This window comes from Cololabis saira, chromosome 1 (genome assembly GCF_033807715.1).
Source record: "Cololabis saira isolate AMF1-May2022 chromosome 1, fColSai1.1, whole genome shotgun sequence".
Classification (NCBI taxonomy): domain Eukaryota; kingdom Metazoa; phylum Chordata; class Actinopteri; order Beloniformes; family Belonidae; genus Cololabis; species Cololabis saira.
In genome coordinates this window covers 49127621-49135227 of record NC_084587.1, presented here as the reverse complement: position 1 = coordinate 49135227, position 7607 = coordinate 49127621, and the positions used below count along the sequence as shown (strand labels likewise).

The 7607-nt window shown below is 41.6% G+C and overlaps 1 non-coding gene across 1 annotated transcript; it reads left to right on the top strand.

Annotated features, from left to right (window-relative positions):
- Positions 1 to 5859: 5859 nt before the first annotated feature.
- On the top strand, positions 5860 to 5933 carry trnat-agu (transfer RNA threonine (anticodon AGU)). Its single transcript has one exon. It is a non-coding gene; the product is annotated as a tRNA-Thr (tRNA).
- Positions 5934 to 7607: the final 1674 nt, after the last annotated feature.

Genomic DNA, 7607 nt, shown 5'->3' with positions numbered 1-7607 from the left:
GCTGCATCAGACTCTATAACCAGGCTGATCACTGTAGCTAACGGACAATAGCAATAACATGTACAATAACTAGATGTGCAATAATCATATGTGCAATATCCATGCAATACCTGTCTACCTCACACTCATTCTACCTGCTTTTTTTTGCAGTTTTTCTTTCCTTTGCACTATTTTTTTATCTTATATTTTTTATCTTTTTATCTCCATATATATATTTTACTTTTTTACCTTTTTACCCCCCTTCTGTGTGTGTGTGTGTGTGTGTGTGTGTGTGTGTGTGTGTGTGTGTGTGTGTGTGTGTGTGTGTGTGTGTGTGTGTGTGTGTGTGTGTGTGTGTGTGTGTGTGTGTGTGTGTGTATGTATGTTAAGTGTACTGCTGCTAACACGTGAGTTTCCCCATTGAGGGAGTAATAAAGGTCTATCTTATCTTATCTCTCTTATCTTCAATCAACTCTGGGTCAATGTGAAACTTGGAATCTACTGGTCCACCGACTGAAAACTTCACTTGATAAAAACTGCGTGTTCAAATGTTGGAGGGTAAGAGTAAATCTTAGTTTTATGTAGGTTCAGTCCCACTGGGGAAAACACAACTGGAAACTAATTACAAGGACATCTTTTAGCGAGGTAACGTGTCGTATTGGAAACCATTGTACATTTTCACATTCCTCCATCCGTCTGCTCTTGTGTTTAACCTGAAGCTCAAAGTAAAATCTGCCTTCCTCTGTCAAACCCAGTCAGAGAATCTCTCTGGATCTTCTGGAAGATTCTTCTCCACATCACCGGGGCGGTTACAAACCACCGGCCCATCATGCACTCATCTTTGTGCAGTTCATTTGTGGGAATCAGTGAGAGGGGACACATTTGATATTACCATAAAGTTTTTAAAAATTAACATTTACAAACCACCAAGGTAATGACTCCTCAAGCAGGATTCATTTAATAGATTTTAAATAATAGCTTTTTCTAAAACAGCTGACATTTGTATTTGGTCTGATTTCACTCATGACATTTTTATTACAGATAACATCAAGGAAACGCTTATCTGACAAGAGTGTTGACAATGTTTCAGGGACTGATGATCTTTACACTTTTACTGTAACGTATCAGCAAACTGGACCTACAGAGAGACATAAAAATGTATTCAGGTTGGTAAAAACGGACGTGGAGGGCGGCAGACGCAGGTTCAGGAGACTTAGTCTCTGGAAAAACAGAGTGTGGGTCTTCAGGTGGTTGGTAGTGAGCAGCAGATCCACTGGAGAATGAAGAAAGACTGTTAGGAGACCAGAACAGGGTTTTGGGGCAACTTCAGAAAAGCATAAGGTTATGTTCCAAATATGGAAGAAGAGATCCTACCAAAACAGTCCAGAATCCAAACTCAGTCCAAGAAACAGAGAAGGCAAGTTTATTTATGGCCCAATTCAACAACAGTGCAGGATTTCTAATGTGACATATCAAATTTAAAAGTACCAGCATAGACAAGAGTTAAAGAGGGATAATTAAAGACAGACAGAAATTAAAAATAATTCACAAATGAGATAGAAGAAATAAAGGTTGCAGTGCATTATGGGAGGTTTTCAGAGTTTCAGCAGCCCTGATGCATTCTGGGAGTTTCTCCCACAGGTGAAGAGCATAAAAGCTGAACACCACCTCAACATGTTTGAGTCTAACTCTGGGTACAGAAAGTAGAAGACCTGAAGGTTGTGATTGGTTCATCATGGACCAGGAAATCAGAGATGTAAATTGGTCTGAGACCATTCAGAATTTACCAGAAGGAGGATCTTAACATCTGTTCTGGGACAGACAGGAAGCCAGTGTAGAGATTTAAGACCTGGATTTATATGGTCCAGTCTTTTGGTCTTAGCTCCCAGACCCTGAGCTTCATCTGGATCTGGTTTGTTGTGGTTCCAGAACCAGAACCAGCAAGGTGAGGCAGTTCAGTTATTCTGCTCCTCACCGGTGGAACAAACTTCCTGTAGACCTGAGGTCTGCTCCAACTGTAGATCCTTTAAATCAGGATAAAAACATTACTGTTTACTGAAGCATAGTCCTAAATTAAATACTTACCTGCTGGACTCTACTGCCCTTATTTTTAACAGCTTGTGCTTTTTATTATTTTACTTCTGTTCTTATCATCTTATTCATAATTGTATTCAATCTTATTTGTTATTTACTGTCTAATTATGTCTTGCCGCTTTTAATATCAATGTAAAGCACTTTGAATTACCTTGTGTTGAATTGTGCTATATAAATAAACTTGCCTTGCCTTAGTGAGGGACTCGGGTCTCTTGGTCTTAGAAGAGAGAAGTTTAACTTACTTAACTTTGCAGGTAAAGCAACAAGAAATATTAAGTTCAAACATCACAGGGAATAATATAATAACATAAATATTAAACATATTAATTGACCTGATATTTTGTATGTTGTCTGAACTGCTGCATGATTCCTGGACAAAGACTGAGTCGATGGTTGATTGATAACGATGTCCAGCTGACCTGGCGTCATGTACTAAGAGTGCGTGGATTTCAACGTGAAACCGTGCGTGGAATTTACACGTACGCAAAAATTCAGATATACAAAACTGTGCGTACGCCCAGATCCACGCAGGTTTCTCTGTACAATAAGCGTGGATTTGAGCACACATGCGGGAGCACAACACTCCGCCCTGTCTCCTCCCTCAAATACATATGTTTGAATATGATAATGAAGATAATTATCCATTAAAAACCGCTCATCCTAACAAGAAATGTGCCAAAACAGGTAAAACAAATTAAAAAAAACATCGGCTCTGAGCTGGAATAAATAATTTATTTGGGGCAATTCTTCCGATTTCAGCTGCATTGCATTATGGGTAATGCTGTTCTTTGCTTTGTGTTGCGTTCCGTGAAGAGTTTTGGTTTTATTATGATCGTACGAGTTTGTGAATGTTTATGGGCAGCGTTAGTGCATCATTACACTCTCCTTTTCTTGTTTGTATTTTAAAGGGATTGTGACATGAAAAACACATTTTTCTTGATTTTTTGTGTTTTGTTGGGTGTCTTGACATCAATTACACCCAAAAAACAACGAACTTTTAACATTCAGTGTATTGTGTGCTTTTGGGGATTTTCCACATAACTATGCAAAAACGGCGCATCTGGTTTGGTGGAGGAACGTGACGTCACGCCCCGCTAAATCACCGCCCCCTCCACCCAGCTCCCTGTCTCCGCTCCTCTCCAGCGCACCATAAAGGCTGATTTATGGTTCCGCGTTACACCGACGCAGAGCCTACGGCGTAGGGTTACGCGGCGACGCGCACCATACGCTGAACCCTACGGAGTAGGCTCTGCGTCGATTTAACGCGGAACCATAAATCAGGCTTAACACGGAGCTGTTTAGAGGCTCTTTTGTTCTAATCACCGGAGGAAAACTGCTAAGAAGACCCGCGGCCACTGACTGGACTTAAGATAAGGGTACACTGCTGCTTGCATGCCTTTATTTTTATGATTGTTTGCCGTGCTGCTTTTCCGTGCATGCTTCGCCTGTCGCTCCCGACTTAACTCTCCGACGCCGCTGTGAGCGTTTGGCTTGCGGGGAGCTACGGTCCTCTGGTCCCGGTTGGACTTCATCCCCGGGCTGTAGTCGCCCTGTCTGGGCTGTGTGTGTGGGTGTTTGTGGTTCGGTGTGCGCGTGTGTGTGAAGACGGCAGAAGTGTGTAGCAGTTGGGTTGGAGAAGGCTTGGAGGAGAAGCGGGGCAATGATTGACAGGAAAGGGGGAAAAGGAAGCGTTTTTCACAGCGCAAAAAAACACCGTCATAAAAAGCCAGGAATGGAGTACTGGAGTGAAGTTTTTCTTGTTATACCTTTTTAGACACATTTGAGGGACGTTGGCCAAGACTTTTAATAGTGTTAAAAGCATGTTAAAAATGATGTCACAATACCTTCAAGAACCGACACCAGAACTTAAGTTGGTGAATGAAAAACGGCTCCTCGTTCCACTTTATTGTCACGCGTATTATATATTAACGGATTAAGACCAATGTACACGTTTATTGAGTTTTACACATTGTGGATGTCCGCGATCACCTCTCTCATAAATATAACAATGTGAACAATATACATTTATATTTAAAAATGAAGCATTACGATCTGATTCCTCCGCTGCAGAAATAAAGACAACTTGTGCCGACGGGATTATCGAGGTGCAAACGTGAGAAATAAAGAGCAAAGTTGCTGTAACTCGGAGTGTTGCATCACCGGGAGGAGAGACGGGTCTTAGTCCCGGCCTCCATCACCGGAGAAACACTTTCTGGACCTGCAGCACCTGCAGCTGACTCAATATCAGACTCTGAAAGTCTTCTAAACATTCAATAAAAACTTTATTCATCATTGCTGAATCACATCAGTTCGTACCAACCAACCTTTCTGTGACATCTTAGTTTTATTTTAAAAGACAACTTTACAGAACCGGTTCTTCACTGCAAAATGTATTTTAATGTTTTTCTGTCCAGACACAGTTATGGGATGTTTAGGATCTGGCTTTAATCTCCAGTAGTCGTCCCATACGGTCGTCATGGTGACAGAGATGTCCGACCTGTAGCTCCAGCTGAAAGATCATGTTGGTCTGAACCGGAGCAGCTGGTCCAGTTCAGGGCAGAGATCCAGAAGATCCTCTTGGTACCTGAACCTCTCGGCTCTCTTCCACTTCTCATTCGATCATCATTCGACTGTTAGCACATTTAGAAAGTGTATAAGAGCATAAAGCCCTGGTCTCTGAGCCAGAATAGAAACTGCTGAAGATCATCATTCCACTGTTAGCACATGATTGGACGTTTTCATCCTGCCATCATTGTCAGATGACTGTACACATCAATGATCAATACATGACTGTGACATCACTGTTGTCTGCGGCGGTTTCCAGACTTATCAGGTGAAATCAAAGCTAAAAACCCTGTAAGATGTGTTTTATTACAGTCATCATTCTCTTATTCACTATTTTGTAATTTAAAGTCATTAAAAGTCTGCTTTCTTTTTTTCTATGACATCATCACTGTTATGAAGTAAAAACTAAACCAAAAAACCCCAAATAATATGGTGCTCAATTCCATTGAAGAAGATATGATGTCATCAAGTTATGATGTCATTAATTCCATTGAAGAATATATGATGTCATCAAGTTATGATGTCATTAATTCCATTGAAGAATATATGATGTCATCAAGTTATGATGTCATTAATTCCATTGAAGAATATATGATGTCATCAATTCCATGAACATTCCATTCCATCAACAAGCTTGTAACAGAGTTTATAAATAGAACTCCTTCTTACTAGTTCTCATCACATCTTTTGACAATGCCACGCAGACGCAGACAGAGCTCTCGCCCCGTCCGCAGGCGCCGGAGAGTCCGTAGGACCCGCGTCGCCCGCAGACGCAGGAGAGTTGTCCGTCGCAGACGCTGAAGGTCAACAGATGATGGAGGGAATCCTGAATGAATGATTTAAAAAAGGAAAAAATACATAAAAATAAATAATGAAAAAAAAAATAACGTAAAAAAAAACAAAAAACAAACCCAAACCCTGATCTTAGTCCCATTATTGACTAACATGACCTTCCAGTACGTAAATATGTGTAGCAGGTATAAGACGGTAAACTGAAGTGACCTGTAAAGAGTGAATGTGAGGTAGGACACTAGAACTTACTGTCTCAAGTCTCTTTAACCACAGAGGGACTAAAACTCTCAACCTTCTTATCCAAAGTCAGATCCTTGTCCTTTAGGACGTGTGGTCCACCAATGTCTTCTGTTTCTCATTCCAGCATGTCACACCTCTAAAGGTCTCACTGTTTTGATGTCTGAGACGAGGTAAGTGAGAGGTTGTGGAGGCCCTGTGGCTTAGTTGGTCAAAGCACCTGTCTAGTAAACAGGAGATCCTGGGTTCAAATCCCAGCAGAGCCTCTAAACTCATCTGTCTTTGGATGAGAAAAAGATTATAGATGTCTCATTCATTCAACCATGGTGGTGAAATGTAAAAATGACATGTAGCTTAAAAGAAATAGAAAGGCACATTGAATTAACCAAAGTGAATTCACACATTCCAGTCTTAAAGTTCTTCTAAGAGATGTGGACTGCTTGAGAGGGAGGTAATGTCTGGTTCTTCTCCTTTTAGTCACTTCAATGCTTTGCTGTTCTTCACTCGTGCCACAAGGTGGGGTACTCCTCCAATTCTTCTTGACCAAATGTGTATTTCTTTACGTGGTGTGTCTGACAGTCAGTTACTTTCCAAGTGTGACCTCTCTTAAAAAGGTCTCTACTGGGTTTGGGAGACTGTGCATGTAATTCAAGATGTTGTAAACCAGGCCTGGATCAAACATGCACACACAGGTGATCATCAGGTGCAGGGGAACTAGGAGCTGGGAAGCCACACAGTTTTTCAACCGTGCATGGAGTGTGTGTGTCCGCATGGTTTGTTCTGTCGCCAGTAGCCTAATGTGTTGTTTTTGATAATACACAAGCTTGTTTTTTAACCGCTCATTCAGCACCCGGGTATTGTAGGTGTTGTTTTTTGAAGCTTTGCACATGTAAAATAAAGTGTTGAATCAGCTCCCTGTCGGACCACTTTTTTTGGAACCAGCATGAGTTGGAAATGTCTTCAAATTCCCTCACATGGAACTTTTTGTTGTTAGATTGCCATTACAGTTATAATATTTTCATGGTCCTGTGGCAAAATAATTTCACTACTTCTGCTGTGCTTTTAAACAGCTGTGTGTGTCTGGTTTTCTGGTGTTTATAATAACAAGAAAAGAAATACATCTTCACTCTAATGTGTGCTATTACGTGTGCTTCCTCTTCCACTATTCTTCGTGACGTCATCAAAGACGTCACATTCTTTGATGACGTTCCAAGGCTCCATGAAAGAGCATTTGAACGCTACGCGTCTGAAGCTGGAGCTGATTTGCTGCAAACGAGGATGAATGTGCACATGTTCCCAAACGTAGCAACAGCGCCCTCTGCTGGTTCATGGCGGTATGGTCGTAAGCGGCAGCTGCGGCTTCACAACCGTCTTCTATACGCACTTACCGAGTGTACTGTCACGTTTGTGTTTGTTTCATCATAACTGAACAACACAAACATCCGTATGCTGTCCTTTGACGACTGAGTTACTCCTTAAAGTAAATGGATGGCGCTCCTATAGTTTATTTCTTTAGTTCAGCCACTTATAGGCTCTGCAAAGCGATTTATCCTTTTTCCTATTCACCCGTTCACAGCCTCTTATTTCAGACACTCACAATGTGACACCAACCCCCGGTGAACATGTGGGAGTGAAGTGTCTCATAAACACCGACACACGGCAGCTGCAGAGTTTCAGGTCCGCTACAATCCACCAGCTCCACTCGTGAATGATCCACTGACTCTGGAACACACCAGTTTTACACTGCGGTCACGCCATCTACGCTTCAAGGAGGCGCAGTCGCGCTATCTGCGCTTGGAAATCGATTGCGCGTCTACAGCGCGTTGTACGGTAAAGCGTGTGGACGGCTTCAAAACGGTTATTATTATTATTTTCACGTCTTGAAATAGATACATATGCCATTCCTTTTTGTAGTTTTACTAAAGTCTAACAAAATGATA